This window comes from Pinus tabuliformis, chromosome 8 (assembly GCF_031772625.1).
Source record: "Pinus tabuliformis cultivar Carrire ecotype Pingquan chromosome 8, CPIR1, whole genome shotgun sequence".
NCBI lineage: Eukaryota > Viridiplantae > Streptophyta > Pinopsida > Pinales > Pinaceae > Pinus > Pinus tabuliformis.
In genome coordinates, this window is record NC_142294.1 from 1,971,709,398 (window position 1) to 1,971,722,986 (window position 13,589).

Here is a 13,589-nt window from a genome sequence, read left to right on the forward strand (position 1 = left end):
GATGCAAGGATGATCCACATGGAGATACATTGGGGCAACCATTTTAATTTTGAAAATGCATCATATATTTAATCTTAAATCAATATAGATGTTCTCATTCTAGAGCCAGCAAGTTTAGCACAATTCTGTGAGCAGGGAAGAAGGAAAGTATATATACATTTGTTAACAGTAGAGCTGACCTTACATAAGCAGCATGTTAATGCCTTGATCTTTTGCCCTCAAACAAGCAATTGAAGAGGAACGCCTCTTTAGATTAAGGAACAGACATAAGAGGCTCGTGGCAATTGATTGAATGCCTGTGGTTATCCTAAAGTGTCCTTTTGTCAGCAGTCCTATAATCTATTACCCTTCTGTGGTAAACTTTAGATGAAATCTAGCGAAACTGTTCTGAGCAACATCTGAGCGTAAAGGGTCTAATTTATATCTATCCGTGGCTTCCTAGAACCAACGAAGCAAGCCTAAACACCAAATATTTGCGGCATTTCTTTTAATCATGACACATCCTGGCAGATTGAACTACGTGGCATTTTAACCTGAACCAAAAGTCGCTTTAGAACTTCGCCACAAATTGAACAAGGGCTTAGGTGTGACACTTAGGTTACATATCTATCATGATTGAATCCTCAACACATCATATCATTGGTATTTAAACGAGTAATTACAAGGTAACACATAGAAGAATTTCGTCGCTAAATTTGAAACCAATATGATACATGAAAAAAGGGTTTACTTGGGGGATGCATATTATATGGCTGAACGCTCAATGGGTCCAACCCTCCGCAGCCAAAGTATTAACGGTTGGGGAATACGTATTACGCATACCTGGAAAGTTGTAAACTACTAAACCGGAACCCTCCGCAGCCACCGTTCGAACTTCGTAGCGTCTCCAGGCTCCAGCTCTCACGAAAGTTCGAAACAATTGGCTCATTTAGGGCCAAACCCCAATTTATAAAGGCTGCCGGCGATTTTTATGGTCGTCGCGCGATATTTGCAAAAAAAGCGCCGAAATTTCGTATATATCGCGATAAATTCAAAACGAGAAAAAATTGCGCGAAATTACAGCCGAAATTTCGTTTTAGTGAAAATCTCGCGATATTTACGATTTTCGCCGAAATATCGGCGATATTATCAACACTGCTTGAAACAGAGAGTTGGCTTTTGTGCAGAGCTTAGTGCAGTTCATTGTAGACAGACTAAAGTTGTGTGGATAAATTATTGGAGATCATGATGGCTATTTGATATCATCATGAGATAAATTTTGCAGACTCTGTGTGGATAGTATGAAGAGTTGTGAAGACTCTTTCATATGAAGACAGGTTGCCATTGATGCTGTAGCATGGAGACTACAGTGAAGCTGTAAATTGACAGAATTCAGTAAAGAAGATTTTGGGAGCAGAGAATTACTATCAAACATGCCTTGACAAGATAGGGTCGGAGCCCTTGGGGTTGGTGCCTCAGAATTGGAAGGATTGGTGTCCTTGGAGTTGGTGCTCCTAAATCCAAGGTTGGTGCCTTGACAAAATAGGGTTGGTGCCTCAGAGTTGGAAGGATTGGTGTCCTTGGAGTTGGTGCTCCTAAATCCAAGGTTGATGCCTTGACAAGATAGGGTTGGTGCCCTGGAGGTTAGAGCCTCACAAAAAGTCCAAGTTAGTGCTTGGCAACAGATTGGAACCTTATATACATTGTATCTGTTTTATTGTAAAGATTATACTAATAAGAGCATTTATTCTTGTTGTTCATCTTGTGTTTTAAATATAAATGTTTTAACTGGGAAAAATAACAATTGAAAAGAAATATTGATTCACCCCCCCCCCCCCCCCCCCTAGTATTTCCAACAAACTTGTAGCTCAAAGCAACAATGAGATAGAGGATGCAAAGCTCAAACGAAATTGTAGCAAACTTAACTCGGTAAACAAAATGTGATGATGAGGTTGTGTTAGTTTCCAATTTAGCATGCAAATGAAATGAGTATGAAAACTAAAATGCAAGTCAATCCACCCACATATTCTTGCAAGAAAATTAGATCTTTTATTAACTTGCTACAAAGATGAGAAACCTTCAAAAGGTCTTGCTAGCGCTCAAACTAGTAGGGGTCCTAGGAGGGGATCGTATAGAGCAACTACTAGGTCAAGGGCAACAATGGAGCAATAACCCATTGTCACCTCAACTAAAGCTCCCATTAGGGGATCACAGACTTGCAAGGTGATATTAGGGGATCGCAGACTAATGTGACCTGCAATGTGACTTGCTCTCTAGCAATAATCCACTTGCCCCTATAGAGCATTTCACACCTAATAAGCTCACTCACTAAAGCGCTTGAATCATAAATCATATTGGTGTTAAGAATCTCTTGGGCCTTGTTGTCGCGCAGATTGACACGACAACGCTCAGACCGGGGGCTGTCACTCTGATCCCCGATCCCTCCGTTTAAGCCTGTCTCCCGCGGCTAAGGGGGGTAGACCCTATGAAATGACGAAGGCCAACTGTCGACCAGTTGGTTGGGAGACACGGGACACGATATGATAAGCACTAAATGGATTTAGAAATTTAAAAGACCAGTGCCTTATGGAGTAAATATTTAATCGCTTAATTGTCAGATGCTGCAACAATAACCATGTAGAGCAAGCATTTATCATGAAAGCTAGAACGACGCAAGATATCAATTGAAACAACAACGCTCTTAAAATGGGCAAAGCTCAATAACGATATCCAGTAATTAAGGAAATTTTGATCAAAGCCACGCAAAATCATGAATCATTAACCAGATATCATATTCGTATCCAGATTTGAAAATTTTCAACCTCAGCATAAAAGATGAAGCATAGGTATTTCCCGAGCCAAGACTAAAACTGGCAAAAATATTTCCCAAGAAATTTTTTATTTTTATTTTTTTAAACTTATATATATATATCTTATAAAACAAAATCAAAGATTTATGAAACAAAACTAATTAAAACAAAACAAAATTGAAATCTAACTAAAACTATGCTAAATCTAAAACATCAAAATCTATTTAAAACGTAATGTCAAAACCTAATAATAAAACTAAGCCTAAATTTCAAATCTTACAAAACATGTTACGATTTTTTGTTTTCTGATAAAATAAATGAAGGCACATATAATTTGAAAACGATTGAATATAAAAAGGAGAATTATACCCTAACTAAAGCGTAAAACCAAAATAGTGAGAAATTACCTACACGTAAACTCTAAAAGGAAAGCGTGCTACCTCACGGGCCGAGAGAAATTTCACAGGTGATGGCGCAGCAGGGTTTTGCCTGAGCCGACGGAGAATAAGGCGATAACTTGCGGTTTGATCATGACAGTAATATGGTCTTTCACCGTTTTGTTTCAATCTCACCGAATCGCTTGACCAACCTGTCGACATTTCTTGAAGTCGGTTTGATTCTCTGACTCCGAACGCACCATCAATCTGGAATTTATTCACGCTGAGGAATTCTGATTTGTCAGTAACGCGCTTGGATCGGTTTGAAACTGGCTTTCTTACCTCAAGCGTGTTTAAAAAAAAACTTGCTCTGCGTGTGGATGGATTAGTTGCCAACTGACGACGTGAGCTTTTTCCGATTATTTCCCGCAAGTAATGTGAGTTATGTACTGTGCAAAAGGACGCGGGTTCAACACTCTTTAGATTTTCTGCTTGGATAGATGCAGGGCCAGACAGTTTTCGATGGAGAAATCTGAGCGAAATCTGAGCGCTTTTGCTGTCTCCTTCTTTCTTTTTTCTTTTTATGCAATATGCATCTGAAATTATGCCGACGCTAAGTGCTTTTCCCTTAACGCATTCAACAGCCTCGTTTGATGACAGATGGGAATGATTCCTCGTGCATACGCAGAGAGAACCTTCCTCTGTTGACAGGAATTGCTCAGCCAATGCACCGATATATAAATGGATCGCCCCAAAATTTTCGCCCAGGATTAAATGTATGCTTTGCAGTGTCTGCAAAACCCTTGCTACCGAAAAGATAATCCTGTACCTGCAATGGACAAGATCACCCAAGGAATGATATATGCCTAAAACCAAAACTGAAAACCCTAATTAAACCTGTATATAAAGCAAAACTTGAAACCCCAAAACAGATGATTAATTTACAGATTTTGGCCCCTTAATAGCCAGATTCAGCAATAAGAACAGAAATATTTTAAAGAATAAAAATTTCAGGTTTTCACTGTGAAGAACTTCAGAAAATCTCTCATGCAAATTAGAAAAATAAACCGAATGATAGACCCAGGATCAAATCCAACTGGGCTCAGCAAAAAATGCTTGTGGGAGTTCGCTGGTTCAGCCGAGAACTTCCCCAAACGCCCACCAATCTTCTTCAGTAAGGATTTTCTGCACAGCTCAAAACAACCATCAGTAAAGAGGGCAAAAATGCTGCTAGATCTCAAAAAGTAATGGAGATACCTGCCATTACTTCAGAAACCCTAACAACACTCAAACCCTAGCAAGTGAACAAGATACCTGTGCTCACAATACTCTACAATAAGCTATTATTAATGGCTGAAAATAAAATATGCAAAAAATTAAACAATCTCACAGCATTTCCAGAGAGTAACACCAGCAAGATATGGACCCCAAAGTCTTCTTTTATTAACCAGAAAACAGATTACAAGAGAGCTTCTTCTGTACCAGACTCATGTATCCCATGATCTGAAATGACCCCTAGCACCCTACTTAAAGGAAATGATCCTAACGGCTAGTTCGAGTGATCCATGTCGAAATGATCTCGACCGTCGATGAGGATCAAGACATCTCTTAATCTCATCCGTAGAATTTGTTAACTTATTATTAAAAATAATATTTTGCATGCATTCACTCAAAATATTATTATTTTATTATTTAGGGTTTTTGCTTTATTTTATAATTTTTTATTTATTTCATTTTTTAATTTTTATTTATTTTATTACTTTATTATTTTATTTATTTTCTTAAATGGATCATCGAACTAAGCCTTTGGAAACATCACCTAAGACCTAGGACTTAGGACTCATGAGGGAAATTAAAACATTTTCCAACCCTCAAGGCACATTACATCATGACTTTTACAATTTACATCTTAAGGGGGAAAACCCCTTTATCATAGACCCTCATAAATCACCCAGTTTCTGCGACACAACTATAATATAGTAGATTAACACACTAGGATTCTTCTAAAGTTCTAATAACAAAATGCATCCCGACTTTGGGGTCAGGCTGAAGGAAAACTCTGCCGATCATAGATCGGTGAGACGAAAAACCTTCCGGGACGTAGATTATCATTAGAAAGTTAGGTCCACCTAGGCAATTTTACATAAACGACTCATATCTGCTAAGATTATTTACAATTCATACATGCAGACTGGGTTTACAATTAAATTGATCAAGCTGCTGATGACTGCAGGATGGCACGAACACGTCGATCAAGTCCTACCCCTTTGTGTCAAGAAAAGAGGGGGTGTACCGCATGGGTAGTTGACCGATAGTGGTCAACAGGCCTATTAATATCTTGTGGATATGATCAAACATCTCTTGACAATTGGCATTGAGTAATAAAATCACATATAATCTTGTTGGAAACATCTTTGGTAATTATGATTGGCATCTTATAACTTTGTGGCTAATTGATAAATTGCTCTAAGCTCTTGTCAACAATTGGTTAAACACCTTGTGGATTAATCTATAGTTGAAGCTTACACGTGTCTTTAAGAACTTATCTTGTTTAAGATTGTTATCTAATTATTGTTAAGTACTCTTGCTACAAGATAATTTACCTTAAGTACTTAAGTAACACAAAACAATCTTAACTCAAGATAATTTCACTCATTATCGTTGCACAAGCATTTTTAAGACTTAGTTTTGCATTAATAACTTACTCCCAAGCATACGCTTGGTTGATAGATTCCTAGGGCAACCCTTTTCCAATTAGCTTGGGGGATTTAGCCCTTCTTAGTGGTTAACATAGTGACCTTGCAGTCGTCACAACCACAGTCTTTGCAGCGCCAGAGGCATTGAGTGGTTGGAACATAGGGGGAGGTATCATTAATCAGGCTGCTGCCTACTTCCTGTTGGCTTCCATCTCATAACCTACTCTGAAGATTGTTTCTCAAAACAATTAAGGGAGTGGTTCAGCTTAGACTAGACATCTAATCTAAAATTAGCCAACACCCTTGCATCACACCTAGTTCTTAGGAATTGCATCTCCTATAGGTTAGTCTATCATATTAAGCAGCGAGTGTCCATCCGGTTACTTGGTTTATATTTTGCATCAAGCAAGAATTGTGACTCCATAAGGCACTGGTCCTCACACTTAAAATCTAATCATTAATCTTGCTAAATTCTACCAAGTAGCTAGGCCACTCATCCGTGTTTCCCAAACAAGTTGGTTCTCGACTTGTTCTCCTTTACCTCATTCCATACCCCCCATAGCCCACTGTTGGGAGACAACTAGAACAAAGTGGGTGGGAATCAAAGTGACAACCCCTGCCCTGAGCAGTTGTCGCTGTGCCTGTACAATTCGGGCAACAACAGGTCCCTAATAAAAGGTTAGATAAAAAGTGATATGAGGTTTCTAGGAGATACTAAGGTCAATTGGATTACTTCAAGATTATGAGCAAGTTCAACAAGTATGATGAGCAATACAAGATACAAAATTATCAACACATAATTTCAAAGATAAGCATGTGAAGCGAACAAAGTTCCTTCTACAAATTAATTACTCTAGAAGACTTGGAATATAAAGATATCCATGAGGATACAAATATTATATATTAAATGTGTGAATAATAATGATGTTACAATGAGAGCGAGAGGCTTGCTTATACACTAAGCAAGTGTCTCTTCATGGAGAGTCATGTCTCATTTAGACATGCCTCTTCAACCTAATTACTAATCAACTAATAATTATTTATGGCTATTGTCATTTACATTATTTCCTATGTATTTATTCATAACATTGCCTTCCTCCTCAAAAAGCTTTGTCCTCAAAGCTTGTCGATGAAAAAGGCTTGATCTCTTTTTCGGTTTCGAATGTCTTTTCGTCTTTGAACAATGATCTTCGTCGATACAAGTTGATATGATCTTCTAAGTGACAAACAAAACTGCTGCACTGAGAAGGGATCAAACCATCCTAGATTAATCTTCTGTGGAATATTCTAATCACTGGTATTTTGTAATGAATTCTCATCGTAGGATTGGATTGAGGTTATTTCAAAGTTTTTTGGAACATCAACTTGTTGTTTCTGTTCTGAATGGTACATATACGTAGCTTGATTGAGTTGTCTACTCTCGTGATTCGGATGTCAATATGGAACTTTTTTGGTTTGACTTTCCCTTATTGAGCTTGTGGCAGTTTTTTGATTTTCTCCTAGTGAAGATGTTGTTGAGTTGGTTACAGAACATTCACTTGGTATGTTCATTGTCTGAACTGCAACATCTAAGTTTGTATTTTATTCAACTTGCTTGTCTTCTTCCTGAGTTGTGATATTCATTGGATCGATATCTGTTGTTTTTTCGTCAATTTGATTTCCTACATTTGATGCTTCCTTCTCGATAAGTTGTTGTACCTTGTTTTCTAATGACTGCTTATCCTTCTTAAGTTTCTTAATTTGAGTTAGTAGACTTTGATTATGGTTTCTCAGAGATAAAAGTTCTTTGATTTCTGATTTATCAACCTTATTTTCAGTGTTTTGAATTTTAAGCTTTTCATCTTTTAGATCTCTTATGTGTTCTAATAATTTTTATTAAGGTTCTTTAAACACAAGTTTTTTTGATAAGTGCTTCTTAAGTTCTTTCTTTGTGACCTTAGTCTTCTTCACTTGTGCCAATAATTTTTCGACGTGGTCCTTGAGATGAGAGATTTTTTCATCCTTTTTCATTACTTCTTTGTAATGCATATCCACAAGATTTTTATGTTTGTGTTATAATGCTTTCTTGTTTTGCTGAAGTTTGGCTATTTTGCCATTCTCTTGATCTTTTAGCTGCACTTTCTCGGTACACTGGATTACATTGTTTTGTGGGAGTGGTGATGGACATTCAACTTGCAATTGGGATTCCCATTTCTTTCTCTCATTAAAATTAGCATGTTGTTGCTCAAATATTGTCATTATTGTTCTATATCTCTTGCGATTCATTGTTTTTGCTCATTACTTAGAGATTCCATATTTTTTTCTTTTTCTTCACTTCTTTTAACTTTTTATGGATTTTTTTTTTTAAATAATTAAATTAAATTAATTAATTTAATTATATAACATATAGTTTTTTTTTTCAAATTAAAAACTTTAATTAATTAAATAATTTTAATTAATTAAATTTTGTTAATTTAATTGTAATCAAACTATACAATGGGGTACTATATATCAAAATATATGCCACTAATTATCTGACTGATTCGATGTTTGACACCGTGACGTATCACCAACGTTTTGACCCAGCGTTTGACCCAACGTTTGACCCAACGTTTTAACAGTGTATTGTGTGTGGGAGAGTGTCGGAATGGGAATACGACAACGGAGTTGACTGTGTCGGGATAGTCCTGGAATGTTTGGCGAAGGTCGACACTGGGAAGTATGTAGCGGGGACTGACAACGATGTCTTTACAGTTGTGTTACGATGTTGTGGATGGTGGCCATGGACAGGAGGGCGGCTTGAGAGGGAGACAGGTCAGCGGAGAGCACGAGGCGCCAAGAGCCGAGACAGGGGATGGGTGACGGGAACGATGGAGGATCAGGCGGAGGCGTGCAGGTGTGTTTGGTTAACAAGTCGTTGGGCGGCGGTTTCGGCTGGGTTTCAGAAGTTGGGGTGCAGTTATCGGTTTAGATGAGCAGGAGATTGGTCGCTCTGATGATGGGTGGTCTGCAGCAGTGGTGTAGACAACTGCTTCAACTATCCTTAACAGTGTGTTCGATCGAACAGTGGAAGCGGCGATGATGTAGTTGAGTGGCTACATATGTAAGTTTCCAACAGAAGGGTTTGGACGATTGTGCACTATGGTCGTAGTGGTGGATCGATGGTGACAACTACAGTTGGAAATAACACAATTATAGTGTCAACATGTACACGTTGTAGGTTAAAAGAATTGTTTCACCACTTCTTGTTTTTGTTTTTTTGTTTTGTTTTTTATTTTCATTTTTATTTTTATATATTGATTTTTTTTTTGTAATATTGATTTTTGTAATACTTTTTTTTCTTTAAAATAGCCAATGGCCTGATGCTAATTTGGAGAACCTCCCAAAATCTTCCTGTGGCTAAAACCCTGAATTCCAACAACAGCAGACGAAGGGTTGCTGGCCAAAGACCTAGTGATCAACCAACGTGGCTCTGATACCAAATGAAGCGAACAAAGTTCCTTCTACATATTAATTACTCCAAAAGACTTGGAATATAAAGATATCCATGAGGATAAAAATATTATATATTAAACTATGTTGCACGGGTTCCCAAACCCGGGGGTGGGGTTCTCGAACCCGTCTCGGGTTCTTGTCCCCAAGTACCAGATTCGAGTTCGGGTGCTTCTGAGAAGAACCCATAAGAACCGGGTTCTTCATTAAAAAAATTTGGGTTCTTTTATCTTGACGGGTACGGGGAACCCTGATGATGGGTACTTGGAACCCCAAAATCGGGTTCTTTTGGGTTCTTTAGGGTTCATTTTAGCTTTTATTTTTTATTTTTTAATTAATTTAATGGGCTTCCCCTAATATTCTAGGTAGGTAGTTCTACATCTTGCGAGAGGAATTGGAGTACTTATGCCTTTCTCCATTTAGTAAAGAGAAATATGTTGGGCTCAAAGAACGCAGAGAACTTAGTGTACGTTCATAGCACACTTCGTCTCATATCTCGAAAAGACCCTGGATACAAGGAGGGTCCTTTCAAGAGATGGGACCAATACACAAACCATGCTATGTGTGTGGACGAGGAGATACAACCAGATGGCCTTATTGAGCTACCTCCAGTTGCTATGGATGAGCAAGAGCCTCAAGATGAGAGTGATTCCTACCTGGAGAGCATGCTAATTGAAGATCTGAGTGATGTTGATGACATGGCTTGAGGAAGCCATTGTTCACTATTAGTTATTTTTATTTTAGTATTTTAAAATTTCCTTGTTCTTGTTTGGAGATGCCTTAAGACAAATTTTGAATGTAGTATGACAATGGACATATATCATGGTTCTTATTAATATATAAACTCCAATTTACACTTTATATCAAACTAGAAATTTTGAAATTTCATTGTGAATGTTGAATGTTCAATGATGTGCTTGTTTAAATATTTAAAGTTTAAATCATAAATATTTTAGTTTTCTTGTTTAAATTTGAAAAATATACAAATATATATATATTATAATTTATAAAATATAATATATATATAAATTATAATATATCCCTGACGAACCCATGCACCCTGTTTCAAAAAATGATGTACTCGTCCTTGACCCCGCACCTGTACCCATCTCCGAACCCACGTTTCCGGGCAACATAGATATTAAATGTGTGAATAATAATGATGTTACAATGAGAGTGAGAGGCTTGTTTATATACTAAGCAGGTGTCTCTTCATGGAGAGTCATGTCTCATTTAGACATGCCTCTTCAACCTAATTACTAATTAACTAATAATTATTTATGATTATTGTCATTTACATTATTTCCTATATATTTATTCATAATAACATGTGAGAGAAGTCCCTTAATAATGGCTTCAAAAGAACAATAAAAACTTGCTCAAATGAAATAAAACAAGTAATCTTGCAAAGCAAATAAATGTTAGATAAAAATGATATCAACCAGCAAGATATATAACTACTCATAAAGAAATGCTTTAAGCAAAGCTACTATCATTCAAAGTTCAAAGCATATAAAATGACAATTCAAGTGACTCGCAAATTGAAATAAACCAAAGCTTTACTTGCAAAAAGGGAAGATGTTGCACTTGCTCAATGAAATACTTCAACAATGATAAGAGTGATAATTTCAATGGATGTTCATCATAACAAGTACATAAGATCAAATAGCAAGTAAAATATTCTAAAATTAAAGTGTGTTAGGATGAGATGAATCTAACTAAAGTGAAATGCAATTATCTTGGTAATTTTTAGACTAAATGCCTATTCTAGGTGAAAGATTCTCTTTTCAAACTCTTGCCAAAGTGTAAAAACTGGGGTGACCGCAAGGAACAGGGGCTAAGGAAGCACAAGTTGTCATTAATGATACCCTTTCCCTAATCTTTACAAGCCATGTGTGCCTTCGTTTTTACAAGGGGACAATGCCACCTTCATAATTGCAGGGTCACACACTTTATTTTACTTCGTACCAGTTGGGAGAACTTTCCAAGAAATTCTTTGTCCTATGATGTTTATCAACCAAGCTCATTCTTGGAGGTAAATTTAATTAGGAAAGCAAGTTATGCTAATATGCCTAAATGAATGCCTGTAAGTTCTCCCCAAAGAAATGTTGATTTTCAATGTTTCAAAATAAGGAAAATGAGATAGTGCTCAACATAAATTGCAAATATAACTTCAGTTGGAGAAATCAGATGGAAATTAGCTCACAAATGTTGCATGTGCCACATTCAATTGTTTGCAAGTGAATTAAAATGATGCAAGTAAGTTGCTTGAAAATAAAATTTGTTTCAAGTAGACAATGACAATATAATGCTCCAATAATCAAGATAACAATGTAGCATACAATTGAAGCATGTATTCAAGTGATCATGAAACAATTTTGCAAGCTAAATGGAAAAGAATTTTTAAACCAAATCAAAGCTTGCTAGGAATGTAAAGTGCGTGCATGTAAAGAATGAATTGCTCAAACTAAAGTGTTAACTTGTAGTTCAAAGCAACAATGAGATAGAGGATGCAAAACTCAAACGAAATTGTAGCAAACTTAACTTGGTAAACAAAATGTGATGATGAGGTTGTGTTAGTTTCCAATTTAGCATGCAAATGAAATGAGTATGTAAACTAAAATGCAAAGTCAATCCATCCACATATTCGTCCCTCTAAATGGAGAGGAAGGATGCCATGGGTGAAATCCCAAGCTCTCGTAAGAAAATTAAATCTTTTATTAACTTACTACAAAGATGAGAAACCTTCAAAAGGTCTCAATAGACTTCAAGGAGAATCTTTACAACATGTGATGCTTTTAAACACTAGATCTCCTTCTTGGAAATCAAAGCTAATGGCTAAGGAAGTATAATAAGAAGGCTCTCAAATCTGAAAATGTTAAAGGTCTTTTTTTGCATTCAAAATCAACCTCCAAGATAGGTGAATGTTTGCGCAAGAGAAGAGAGGCTAGTCCTCTTTTGTCCACGACCTTGTCAAGAGATGAAGTCTGCCTTAAACGAGCTCTTGGCCTAGATAAAAAAATCAGCCTTCCAATGGTCTCGGCCTAGTAGTTTCAGCTTCCAAACAACACTAAGTTCCTGCAAACCAGTAGTAAGTAGTTTCAACCCTTTGCTTCCTCAGTCCTGCAAACAAAAGTGTGAGCACAATCCTCAAATAAATCTGTTTTTTGTTTGGAAAACCAGCCCTCAAAATTAGTGGAAAATAGAGAGAAATATTAGCAAATAATATCTACAAATATTCTTCAAAATTAGACCGAGGAATTAGAGCAAGACTCATCTCCTTGCCTAATCTTCAACATGCTCTTCAATAGCCAAATTAAATCAATATGAGTACAAGAGTTTGAGATAGATGATTTAAATGAAATTGACTTGAAATACAAGCTAAAGCCAAGGATCCTTGCAAGCACGAAAATCGAAAGATGAGGCTTTGGGAAATATCAAATGCGAGTTTTCTTGTGAGCGTGCTCAAGAGTGGGATGGTTCCTCCAAGAATTTTCCCTCGCACTTGAAGCTTGATCCAAAATATGTTTCTAGACAACTTCAAATACACATTAGATCCATATGGGCTTAGAAATATACAATGATAAAGAAATGTTAGAGATTTATTGGAAAATCAACTAAAACATTCCCTATCTAGAGCAAATTTTCAAAACCTATTGCCAATGTAAGGTAGCTGTACATTAACAAATCTAATGAAGCATAATGGAAATAGTGAACACAATAACACAAGTAGAAAGATGAAGCATAATGATCAAGATATTACCTTGCTCAAGAAGAGCAACACTTCATAAGTGAACCCCAAATCCTTTTATTGCAATAGAATGTATGTTAATTTTAGGTATGTTCTATGCTAATAGCAAATTTACTTCAATTTTCATATTAGCTCAATATCAATTCCAGATTTGCAATCACATTTAGCATGATAGTAAAATGCAGATAGAACATAAACATAAATCGCAGAAGACAAGAGGACACAAGATGTGGCACTGGCCAGGGACAAACCCCAATGTGGGGAACCCTTGATAAATTCTTCTTATATGTTCTTCAATAGTTCAATAGAGAGAGAGATAGTACATATACATCAGAAGTTAGTATCTTGACTTATCAAAATAAGAGTAGAGATCTTTTCTAAGAAGATAACATATGAGGTAGCTTTTTTGAGCTGAGTTGAAGGCATACTGCTTCCATTGATCCAAGGTGACTCCATCACCATGCTGCACCTCACTGTGCTGTACCCAATCATCATGCTGGACCTC

General features: G+C 36.7%; 1 protein-coding gene across 7 annotated transcripts in view; it reads left to right on the forward strand.

Annotated features, from left to right (window-relative positions):
* Positions 1–13,589, forward strand: part of LOC149244349 (putative CoA ligase CCL8) — a 452,203-nt gene that overhangs the window by 213,893 nt on the left and 224,721 nt on the right. The gene's annotated exons all lie outside the window — the stretch shown is intronic.